Below are 12,729 nucleotides of genomic sequence, written 5' to 3' on the forward strand. Positions count from 1 at the left end.
CAAGCTGCAGGCTATGGACGTATATATGTACGTAAGTAGGATTCAGTTAGCGTTGGGAACCTGTGTACCAAATTTCTTGAAGATGGGCCCATTAAGTAACAAAAACTGTTTGAAAGTTCAATATGGCGGGCGACAGTGGTGTCATACCACCAAAATAAGTACGTACATCGGTTTCAGTTAGCGCAGGGAAGCCGCCTACCAAATTTCGTGAAGATGGGGCCATAAATAAGAAAGTTTAACATGGCGGACGTTGTCGACCGTTATGTGTAGAATTTCGAAATGAAACCTGCTTAACTTTTGTAAGTAAGCTGTAAGGAATGAGCCTGCCAAATTTCAGCCTTCTACCTACACGAGAAGTTGGAGAGTTAGTGATGAGTGAGTCAGTGAGGGCTTTGCCTTTTATTAGTATAGATGTATATGTGTATGTATATATGTGTGTGTGTGTGTATGTATATATATATAGTTTTGGCAGCCAAGCACTCTTTTTCCAACCTACAAGACGTCTCTTGAGATCTGTTTAATCGCCTCGTTGATTGCATGTCTTCCAAGGTAGTTTCAATATCCATTTCCTGCACCGAGTCATCTCCCCTTTTACGAGTGACTGTGTTAGTGGCCGTACTTCGTACAGGTCTTTGAAAGCACTGAATACTTGTAACTGGTGTCGCCCATCGGCTACTTTCGACAGGGAATGGAAGCAATTGTCGAGTAACAAAAATTATTTGTAAGTGATTTTGCATTGAAGAAATAGTAAAAACTTGATCACTTGGGTCAATACCTAAACAAATACACACAGCAAATGCAATTGAGAATACACCAGAATCTGTATGATTTAATTGTTGCTGTGCGTCTTCATAAACTATGGGAGGTTTGTAAGGAAATAAAGCATGAAGGAAACGAAGCTGCTCTTCGGTGAGGTTGAATTTTTTATCAGCATTTAAACTGTCATAGACATGAATTACAGCACCATCATAATAGGTACACACCCAGTGAGTCACTCGTTCAGTAGCTGCAGAAGGTAATATTTGAATATGTTTTGCATTTTGTGGAATGGGCATTACAGGTATGTCAGGAGTCCACATTAGCAAAACCTCTTGAGGTTGGAAAATTGTATGCGCAGCTAAAATTTCTTTGAATTTGCTCATGTGATCTGTTGATAAATAATCATTATTTACCAACTCATTCATTGCAAAATCTGACAGTGGTAAGATCACTCCTTCCATAACACTAAACACTAAGTAGACACTAACACTAAAAAACGGCAACACCGCCGGGAAGAACACTAAATGAGATAAAGTAAAAGTCTACTAAACTTCTTTATTATGACTGCTTTATTGTAGCAGGTGAGGGGACGCTGGCGCACGCTTGTTGTTGCCGCTCCTCCCTGTTAACAACACTTTTCGCAAAATTCGCCTTAATTCTGCACTTTCTTACGCTTGTTTTATTTTGTTTATTGTACGTATAGTTCATGGATACAGCTGACTCGAATTGCATGGATTTGGCTTAATATTTACAGATTTTATGGACTCCACTTTACTGGGAACAGTTGAGTCTGTGGATCACGGGACGAGACCTACGAACATTTCTTTGTACCTGGCAATCTAGCACCTCGGGATGATCTGTCTCCGTAATTATATTCGCTATGCTGATCTGCTCCCGTTTCATCTTACAGTACTCTACGACCAGGAACTGATCTGATATTCATACTAACCTGGCTTATGGCTCCGGGGTGATCACGCATGAAATTACCAAGCGTTACTGTTTATGGCTGTGTATTGGAACCTCCAAATCCTGCTTCCTCCTCCTGCTGTGCTTTCTGCTGCTTGCTATCGCCGCTCACCTACACTACCACACCCGCCTGTCCTTCCGGCTCCGTTGTGCTGTGCTGCTTCTACACTGCTATCAGCTAAGTATCACTCACTATTTTAGCGCTTTGAGTACTGAGAAAAGCGCTATATAAATGTAATGAATAATTATTATTTATTATTAAACACTAAAGTACAAAAACGAAGTAGAAAGTAACACTAAACCGCAACACCGCCAGGAACACTGGCACACCGTGTCTACTAAACACTAAGAAACACTAAGTAGAAACACTAAAGGAAAAAATACTATTCAGTAAGTACCGCGTCTACTAAACAGTAAATCAGTAAAGGAGAAAGGACTAAACACTATAGAAAAAGAACGGCAAGACCACATCAGCTCGGAGCGAAATGAAGTGAATGAAATCAGTTGAATGGGAGGGGAGATGATCACGTGACTCCCCCACCTGCCTTAACTCTCCATCTCTCCACAAACACAGTCTCTCGGATCCCAACTCTCCTTTCGCACACCGCATCTACTAAACACTAAGAAACACTAAGTAGAAACCCTAAAGGAAAAAATACTATTCAGTAAGCACCGCGTCTACTAAACAATAAATAGGTAAAGGAGAAAGGACTAAACACTATGGAAAAAGAACGGCAAGACCGCATCAGCTGCGGAGCTCAGCTCGGAGCGAAATGAAGTGAATGAAATGAGCTGAATGGGAGGGGAGATGATCACGTGACTTCAACACCCACCTTAACTCTCCATCCCTCCACAAACATAGTCTCTGAGATCCCAACTCTCCTTTATATATATTGATTTCTTGAGTTTCCTTAAAAAGCTAATTTTACCTGTGGAATAATAAAGTACCATCCACTCATTCATCTATCTGTCAGTCCAGAATTCATGATGGGTTGCAGTCAGACACTTATTGTGTTTTTTGAGCTGAACAAAGCATGAAAACAATGATGTGTATTTGCAGAGCAGAAGAAAGGAAGGAAAACACGTTGTTTCTCATAATATCTTTGTATGATGAATGTCATCCCAAGGCACTATGGAAGAACAACTGTACAACACAACTTTTTCCATAAATATTTTACAGCTGAGGTGCAAGAAGGGTATTTGACTTGCTTACAGTCACATGATGATTAAGAAGTAGTCACATCAAGTTGGGTAGTTTAGATAAAAATAAATAAATGAATAAATAAAATACACACATACACATGCATTATATGTATTTAATATTTAATGATACTATTTTTTTTATCAGTGCTTTCAAAAAAGCTATGGCTTCCCACAATCTAATCAAGAAAAAATACGCTTCAGAAAATAACATTGGTGCACTTGTAAGATAGGCACACTGCTCAGGGACACAATGAACATCAAAGGTGTGATTGAACTGACCACACTATTAACAATTTACTAGTAGTTATTTCAGTTATGAGTTCACAGTTGCGAGTTTCTCTTTAAAAGAGCTAGAGAACATTAACAGAAAACCAACCGACTTGTTCCAGGTCTATAAATGATGAAGCTATCAAGAAAGACTGCTCATTTTATGCAAGCTGCAGTTAGAAAGTAACAGGACAGAAGTGTTCAAAAATCATGATGGGAGCAAGGTTAAAAACTGCTATGAGATACTTCTTCACATAGAGAACGGTAGATGAATTGATCAAATTGTCTAGGAGTCAACTTGGGGGATCTATAAAAACTTGACTTTTGAGGATAGATTAGTTTAATGGGAATTTAGGTTATGTTGGACTGACCTGGTTTGTCTTAAACTCTTATGAATCTAAAATAGCACACAGATATATGGTACTATACACTCTCTAATAAGAGCAAACAATGGCATCTAATTTTAATATACCTCTATGGATTAAGAAAACAATTGAAATAGAGACAGTACTGTGTGCTGACAAACATTATACAGAAATACCTGGGGGTAAATATATCATGCATAACAATTGCACAGCCGTTTTTCTACTTCATTTTCATTTACAAAAACTCTTTCTTGTCTCTCATTCTGATAGCAAATTTATAAATCTGGACTGTTTGCTCCCAAATGTGGAAAAAGTAAAAACACACAAATAACTGTCTGTTTTGGGATACCCTGTCCTACTTAATTTTATATCATAAAGAAAATCAAATAATAAGTTTAATATAAAATAAACCTAAAGTAACCAAACCTGTGAAATATTAAAAGAAGACAAAAACTGTTCTGTACCTTAGAGTTTGGTTGCTGTGTCTACAGGAAACAGTTTGATTGCTTTTGGTGGGTTGGCATTCAAGTGCATTACTGGCAAAGTGTGTGCTAAAGCAAATACAAAATGAACTGCAATGAAAGCAGGTAAAGATCAAGAAATACATTCTCTTATACTACTCTAGGATAAATGTATCATCCATCCATTTTGTAACCTGCTCATTCAGTTCACATGGAGCCAGTGCCAATCATGGCAGCACGGCCCTGCAATGTGGATCACTGAGCCACCTGCCACACTTTCCAATATAAACTGTTGAAGACAATTTCAATAACCATAGTGGCACACAAAGAAAAAAAAATCATTGAAAATGACCATGAAGTAACAAACCAACTATGTCACCCAACTTTAAGTTTTTTATTTTATAATACAAAACACTGGACCAATTGCATTTTACAAGCAGTGCTGAAAGAAATCAAAGACTTAAATTTTTAATTTGATAGTAAACATACTCAAGCAAGGATATCAGACACAAGAACTACCTGTTGAGAGTAACACTACAAATGTGATTCTAGTTAGCGGTTGTAAGAAATGGCTGGCAGCTCAACCCGAATGGGATGCCCCTGCAATGGAAGGATGGGGGAAGGCAGATATTGAAGGACACTGCCTCCCCCTAAATGCTACATGGCAGCTCCCCTGGAGTGTAGCAGTGCCCCAGATTCCCACAGGACATCTTGGAACTTGGAGTTCGGTTGCTCAGCCCTGTTGGGTACCATTGGTGCCACCAGGAGGAGCTGTGAGAGGACCTCATCCATAGCCCAGAAGTACTAGGAAGTCACGTGGACGAGAGCCCTGAAGTACTTCCAGGCTGATTAAAGAGCTTTAATTCTCCGTCTGACCCGGAAGTATTGGCAAGTCACAAGGAGGGAAGAGCAGAAGCACTTCCGGGTCAAGGACTATTTAAAGGACTGTTTGAGACCCAGCAAGTGAGCCGGAGTTGGGAATCAGATGACAGAGCTTGCTGGGAAGTGTAGAGAATAGAATTGTAATTATTAGTGTATTTATTTGCCTGTTTATTGGTGGCAGTGGTGCTTGAGGAGCACTATACAAAAAGAAGAAATAAAAACAACCTCTTGGTACTCTTGGTTGGTGTGTTGGGTTAAGTCCTGGTATAGCGCCATCTAGTGTTAAACGGTACAGAAGACACAAATCAGGTATAGGGCACAAATATGTATTAACTCTTTTCTCTGATAAAATATTGTACGCAGAATGAAATCAAAAATACATTAGAAGGCTACTTGGATGACAAATGTTCAAAATGATTACCAACAAGGCTTTAGAAGAGGGGGATTCTGTTAAACAAGTTCTTTTACTTTTTCTGTACCGGCAACTGGTGTTGTAGATAAAAACATTGCATTGGTAGTTTGATCAGACTTTCAAAAAGCATTTAGCTCCACACCAAAGAATAATTTTGAAGTCAGAAACTATTAATATCACAGGTAACATACAGGGCATTACATTGAGGAAAGAGTTCTCCTCATGGTGTGGGTTATAGAAGAAGTCCCCTCAGGCCCCTGCATTAGAACTGCTTCAGGTCTACTATATATCAGTTATAAAGATTCAAGTACAGTGAGCAGATGTGTAAAATGTGCAGCAAATGCTGAGGCTGCCAGATAGGCTTTGTTCCCTAGCAAATGAATGAAGATAGTGTTAAATTGGATGAATGATAGCCATCAATCCCCAGCATGTCCAAACCCACTTAAAAGCAGACCAAGTAAAACACCTAAACGTTTAGCCCTATAGACTTAGCACAATATGGAGGGAACAGAATATTTGGTACTGCTCCTCACAGACCTTGTGCATTAAGACAGCATACAAATCATTTTTTAAACACTGATATCTAAGTTGCTCCTTTAATACAGAACAATAGTATATCCTCATATTAAAGGGTGCATGATGGAAATGGGAGAACTGGCTGCAAATATCAACGGTTCATTAAATCACCACAGTTCAAATGGGGGTATGCATTTAGGGCTCACTAGGGACTGTGTCTGCCAGCTGCAAAATCAAGCAGGATGACGTCATGAGCAAGGCGATGTAGTCAAAGTTAAGGAGAGAAAATGTAAGCACATAATTCTGGTCTCTTATTTATTTATACTGCAAATGATTTGTCATTCTGGGGAGTAAATTCCTGGGAAACATTTCCTGTCTTAATCATAAGATTCATATCTCATGGAAAATATTTTACATTTGGTTCACATGCACTCTCGTGATAACAGTATACTGACTTTAAAACTTGTGGTCCACTGAGAGTCTCTGTGTGTGGTCTCCAAGTTGCCATTTCTCCAGAGCTTTTTCATTCCACAAGTCTATGTGCAGCCTAGAGTGTCATTTTAGGCCCTATGACTCAATTGTTCTCTTATTCATTTGAAATAATAAGTATGTCTAAATTACTGTCTGTGCAAATAATATCTTACAGTGCACTAACCTCAAAGATCCTGGACTATTTGTATGCCCCACTGATCTCATGCATGAGAGACTTACTGATGCTAGTGTGTTGCAACAAAGTCAATCCGTACACGAACGGCCTCTCTGCTGTTTAACAGTTTTCAGGCAACTTCTTTTTGGCAATCTGCACTGTTTCCTAAGTTCTGTCCCATTCCAGTTTTGCTTTGAACTCCATTACAAATCATCAATGTGGCTTACTGCCTGTTGAATATACAATGCAGATCACTTTACTGTTCTACTTATATCGATTTCATTTTAATGTCTATTCTTTGTTTTGTGTTAAAAGTTGAAGTGATCGTGATGTATGACATGTCCATACTAAGGCATTATATAAAGATGAAGAGTAGAATCATGTATGTGTTATCTGCGGTGGGTTGGCGCCCTGACCGGGACTGGTTCCTGCCTTCCGCCCTGTGTTGGCTGGGATTGGCTCCAGCAGACCCCCGTGACCCTGTGTTCGAAATCAGCGGGTTGGAAAATGGATGGATGTACAGTGCATCTGGAAAGTATTCACAGCGCATCACTTTTTCCACATTTTGTTATGTTACAGCCTTATTCCAAAATGGATTAATTTTTTTCCTCAGAATTCTACACACAACACCCCATAATGACAACGTGAAAAAAGTTTACTAGAGGTTTTGCAAATTTATTAAAAATAAAAAAAAACTGAGAAATCCCATGTACATAAGTATTCACAGCCTTTGCTCAATACTTTGTCGATGCACCTTTGGCAGCAATTACAACCTCAAGTCTTTTTGAATATGATGCCACAAGCTTGGCACACCTATCCTTGGCCAGTTTCGCCCATTCCTCTTTGCAGCACCTCTCAAGCTCCATCAGGTTGGATGGGAAGCGTCGGTGCACAGCCATTTTAAGATCTTTCCAGAGATGTTCAATCAGATTCAAGTCTGGGCTCTGGCCGGGCCACTCAAGGACATTCACTGAGTTGTCCTGAAGCCACTCCTTTGATATCTTGGCTGTGTACTTAGGGTCGTTGTCCTGCTGAAAGATGAACCGTCGCCCCAGTCTGAGGTCAAGAGCGCTCTGGAGCAGGTTTTCATCCAGGAGATTTTCTGTACATTGCTGCAGTCATCTTTCCCTTTATCCTGACTAGTCTCCCAGTCCCTGCCGCTGAAAAACATCCCCACAGCATGATGCTGCCACCACCATGCTTCACTGTAGGGATGGTATTGGCCTGGTGATGAGCAGTGCCTGGTTTCCTCCAAATGTGACGCCTGGCATTCACACCAAAGAGTTCAATCTTTGTCTCATCAGACCAGAGAATTTTTTTTCTCATGGTCTGAGAGTCCTTCAGGTGCCTTTTGGCAAACTCCAGGCGGGCTGCCATGTGCCTTTTACTAAGGAGTGGCTTCCGTCTGGCCACTCTACCATACAGGCCTGATTGGTGGATTGCTGCAGAGATGATTGTCCTGGAAGGTTCTCCTCTCTCCACAGAGGACCTCTGGAGCTCTGACAGATTGACCACCGGGTTCTTGGTCACCTCCCTGACTAAGGCCCTTCTCTCCTGATCGCTCAGTTTAGATGGCCAGCCAGCTCTAGGAAGAGTCCTGGTGGTTTCGAACTTCTTCCAGTTACGGATGATGGAGGCCACTGTGCTCATTGGGACCTTCAAAGCAGCAGAAATTTTTCTGTAACCTTCCCCAGATATGTGCCTCGAGACAATCCTGTCTCGGAGGTCTACAGACAATTCCTTTGACTTCATGCTTGGTTTGTGCTCTGACATGAACTGTCAACTGTGGGACCTTATTTAGACAGGTGTGTGCCTTTTCAAATAATGTCCAATCAACTGAATTTATCACAGGTGGACTCCAATTAAGCTGTAGAAACATCTCAAGGATGATCAGGGGAAACAGGATGCACCTGAGCTCAATTTTGAGCTTCATGGCAAAGGCTGTGAATACTTATGTACATGTGCTTTCTCAATTTTTTTATTTTTAATAAATTTGCAAAATTCTCAAGTAAACTTTTTTCACGTTGTCATTATGGAGTGTTGTGTGTAGAATTCTGAGGAAAAAAATTAATTTAATCCATTTTGGAATAAGGCTGTAACATAAAATGTGGAAAAAGTGATGAGCTGTGAATACTTTCCAGATGCATTGTATGTGTTATGCTCATAGTTGTCTTGCTTACAGAGCACTTTACATCCACTCTCTCTCCCCCTCTGCTTTTTAAATAGCCATTTTCACGTTCACCCAGGTTGGCCAGTTTCCTCTCAAAGTTTGGTGGTATTTTATCAGAAAATATTATGGTCTGAAGCCCCTTCTGATACCAATCTCTTTTATTCACCTGTTAACGACAGGAAAGAGGGATGGAAATCTTATTCTAACGTCTGGTCACAAGGGTAATTTACAGAGCACATTACATTAGTGTACAAAAATAATGCAATGCATATATGGCAAAACTAATATATACTTGGTTATACTTCAGAGAATCAGTGCTGGAATGAAAAACAGAGAACAGCATTAACTTAAATGTGAGAAGCAAACAAGCTTTAGGATCAGTACTGAACACACTGCAAAGGTAAGTAAGCCAAAATGTTCAACAAACACAGCAATCAGCACTGCTTACGTCCACCTCTATCCCCTTTTGTAATGTTTATGCAGCCATTAAAACTCTGATTACCTTGAATCATTCTGTTAATCTGATTTTGCAACACATGCAATACGTCTTCCAAAAATTCATATTCCCCCACAATTAGATATTTATTCAAACAGAAAGGCTTACAAAAGAAAAAAAAAATTGTACTACTTCCTTCTCCCACTGCACATTTGCACACAAGCTGGAGTCTATCGGATCAACATCAGATCAAAGGCCGGCGCCTACAGTGGATGGGGCACAAATACTTCACCAAGTTTCCTCTGATATACTCTCATATCACAGCATTTGACGGTTTCCATTCAACATTAATATGCACAATCATGTCATGAAGAAGCAAACCACAGTACTCAGAGAAAGCTCACTTAAATAAACACTAAGAAAAGCAGAACTGACCAGAATTCATTCCAGTGCCCAATAGTCCTAACTGGCTCAAACATCTGAACAGTGAAGCAAATTTCTTCCTGCTCTTAGAAGTAGGAGTAAAAGCATTTTATCAGTTTTCCCAGTTTAGAAAACTATTTGCACTAGGTGTCACGAGGATGGACAGGATTAGAAATGATTACATTAGAGGGTCAGCTCAAGTTGGACAGTTGGGAGACAAAGTCAGAGAGGCGAGATTGCGTTGGTTTGGAAATGTGCCGAGGAGAGATGCTGGTTATATTGGGAGAAGGATGCTAAGGATAGAGCTGCCAGGGATGAGGAAAAGAGGAAGGCCTAAGCGAAGATTTATGGATGTAGTGAGAGAGGACATGCAGGTGATGGGTGTAACAGAACAAGATACACAGGACAGAAAGATATGGACGAAGATGATCGGCTGTGGCGACTCCTAACATGAGCAGCCGAAAGAAGAAGAAGAAGAAGGAAACTACTCCTAACTTCACCAGGATTTATGAGTGCTCATGAGGTGCCCTAACTTGCTAAGTGCTGCCAGAAGATTGGGTTCAGGCAGAGAGTGGAATGCACATTCCGAGAAAGGCAAAATGCTTTGGAAATACAGGACAACAATGAACTTATAAAAAGAAATAGAGGTGACAGAGATGGAATAATATTCAGAATTGATTATTATGTCATGTGATCACTCTGTCTTCTTGAATGATCCATGCACTGTTTGCCGAAATGGAAGTGTTGGTAATGTTACGTGTAAAATGCAGCTTTGCAACAGCAATGGTTTTGTGTATATTGCAACCAATCATTTCTTGAATTCTGCACCAAACTTTCAACGCCCTTACAATGTGTGAGGTAATATAAAGATGTATTCATTCCCCATGACTCAGCGCAAGCTGGCTTCATGCAAATCAGCACACACATTAGAATCATTGCCCCAGGTGTGGATGAGCACCGTGTAGTACAGTATGGTGTTCACAGATGCACACTACTGTAGTAGTCAGCATATTATCTTAAGCAGGGCAGGATGGGCGATTGGCAGCAAAAAATGCCACACAGGTACTCTGAGCTCTGCATTCCAAACACCAGGAACATTTGCATTACAGTTTGAAAAAGCAGGTGGATGGATACTCGCATAAGATAAGGGAAGGATCATGGAGCGAGGCATGGCATGCCATACAACTCTGAAAGATGATCAGGAACAATGGAAGAATGAATGCAACTTACAGCTGTGGCTAGTTTCAGTAATTGTTACTTTATGGGGCCTTTTCCCATGCCCATAACAGTGGGAAGGCGATTCTTCTGAAAATACTACTGCGGATCATTCCTTGTTAAATAAACATGCCAATATTTGGGCTTAACTCTCATTCAGTATGTGTCCCAGTTTTTCAGTCTCGGTGCTCATTATATTATAATTTTTGATGATGTTATGAAATGGCAAGAAGTACAGTATGCTTCATAGCACAACAGCCTACCTTATGTTTTCCTTCTTCAGTTATTATTGCTGTTATTTTTCTGGTGAATCCCTAGTTTTAGAATCAGAAAACTAAAAAGCATCATCATGGGTACCACTTTGCAGCTCGGAGAGTGGTAAAACCATAGCATCCTTCATTCTCAACTATGAACTCTAATTTCTAGCCAGCAATAGTTGTGTGTCAATTCATAAGTACTTCTTATGTCCTATTCTAGGTCAGGTCAAATTCTTATCCTAGTTGGACTTTTAGTACAAATCCTAGGAGTAATTCTGAGGTGCTTGATAAGTACGGGTACTGATCTGTACAACCATGAGGAAATCACCATGTGGCCTGCATATTAATTATTAGATATACTTGAATTTAAAACACATACAAGCTCTATTGTTGGCATGGAGCTGGACAGTTTAACATCTGTGGCAGAGCGAAGGGCGCTCAGCAGGCTCTTATCAAATATGGAGAATCCACTGCATCCACTTAATAGTATCATCTCCAGACAGAAAAGCAGCTTCAGCGACAGACTGCTGTCACTGTCCTGCTCCACTGACAGATTGAGGAGATCGTTCTTCCCCCAAACTATGCGACTCTTTAATTCCACCCGGGGGGTAAACGTTAACATTTAACATTATACATAGTTATTGTCTGTTTTTCACCTGCATTATTATCATTCTTTAATTTAATATTATTTATTGTATCAGTATGCTGCTGCTGAAGAATGCGAATTTCCCATTGGGATTAATAAAGTATCTATCTATCTATCTATCTACAGTATATACATATCCATCCATCCATTTTCCAACCCGCTGAATCCGAACACAGGGTCACGGGGTTCTGCTGGAGCCAATCCCAGCCAACACAGGGCACAAGGCAGGAACCAATCCCGGGCAGGGTGCCAACCCACCGCAGGACACACACAAACACACCAAGCACACACTAGGGCCAATTTAGAATCGCCAATCCACCTAACCTGCATGTCTTTGGACTGTGGGAGGAAACCGGAGCGCCCGGAGGAAACCCACGCAGACACGGGGAGAACATGCAAACTCCACGCAGGGAGGACCCGGGAAGGGAACCCAGGTCCCCAGATCTCCCAACTGCGAGGCAGCAGCGCTACCCACTGCGCCACCATGCCGCCAAGTATATACATATTTTTTTACAAAAGTTTAAAATCTCATAAAAATTGTAGTAATTTTAAAACAATATGCCTGGCAGTGACAACGCCATTGCTTGCCCAGTACAACGTGGTTAAGGCATAAAGAGATGAGATTAATGGATTTAATTATATCAAATGCCCACTCTGTATTATTCTCTACACCTCCAAGTGATGAATTAATTTCGGACATAGCAAATAAGTAAAAATGAAATCAGTGATTAAAGCTCCAATAGAAGTTTATAGTGTGCAAATTAAAAGCAGTTAGATAAGCTGTATCACATCAATTTGTCGCTAATATTTCATACGGGCCTTAGAAGTAATGCATAATTGCATGAGCATCAGTCTCCCGTGTGTTCTTAGTTAACTGCGTGCCTACTTTACTCAGTCCATACATTATGGAGTCGCACTATGTAAAACTGTAATATAAACTCCACAACTGAGTGGCTAGAAAACTACACGATGCAACATTTTCACGAGGTACACAACTCACCTTTTGGCCTCCACTTGCCACTCTTGTGGCCGTTTTTAGGTGAGGTCAGTTCCCTGTACGTAAAATCAAGGCCAACCTGTACGTAAAATGAGCTACAGGGTCCTA

General features: G+C 40.5%; 1 protein-coding gene across 1 annotated transcript in view; it reads right to left on the bottom strand.

Annotated features, from left to right (window-relative positions):
- The window catches only part of LOC114651903 (zinc finger and BTB domain-containing protein 22-like), a 56,441-nt gene extending 43,720 nt beyond the window's left edge, over positions 1 to 12,721 (bottom strand). The window contains exon 1 of the mRNA XM_028801985.2: positions 12,625 to 12,721. The gene's annotated coding sequence lies outside the window, so the exon portion shown is untranslated. The remainder of the gene's footprint in view (positions 1 to 12,624) is intronic.
- Positions 12,722 to 12,729: the final 8 nt, after the last annotated feature.

The sequence above is a fragment of the Erpetoichthys calabaricus genome, chromosome 1 (assembly GCF_900747795.2).
Source record: "Erpetoichthys calabaricus chromosome 1, fErpCal1.3, whole genome shotgun sequence".
NCBI lineage: Eukaryota > Metazoa > Chordata > Cladistia > Polypteriformes > Polypteridae > Erpetoichthys > Erpetoichthys calabaricus.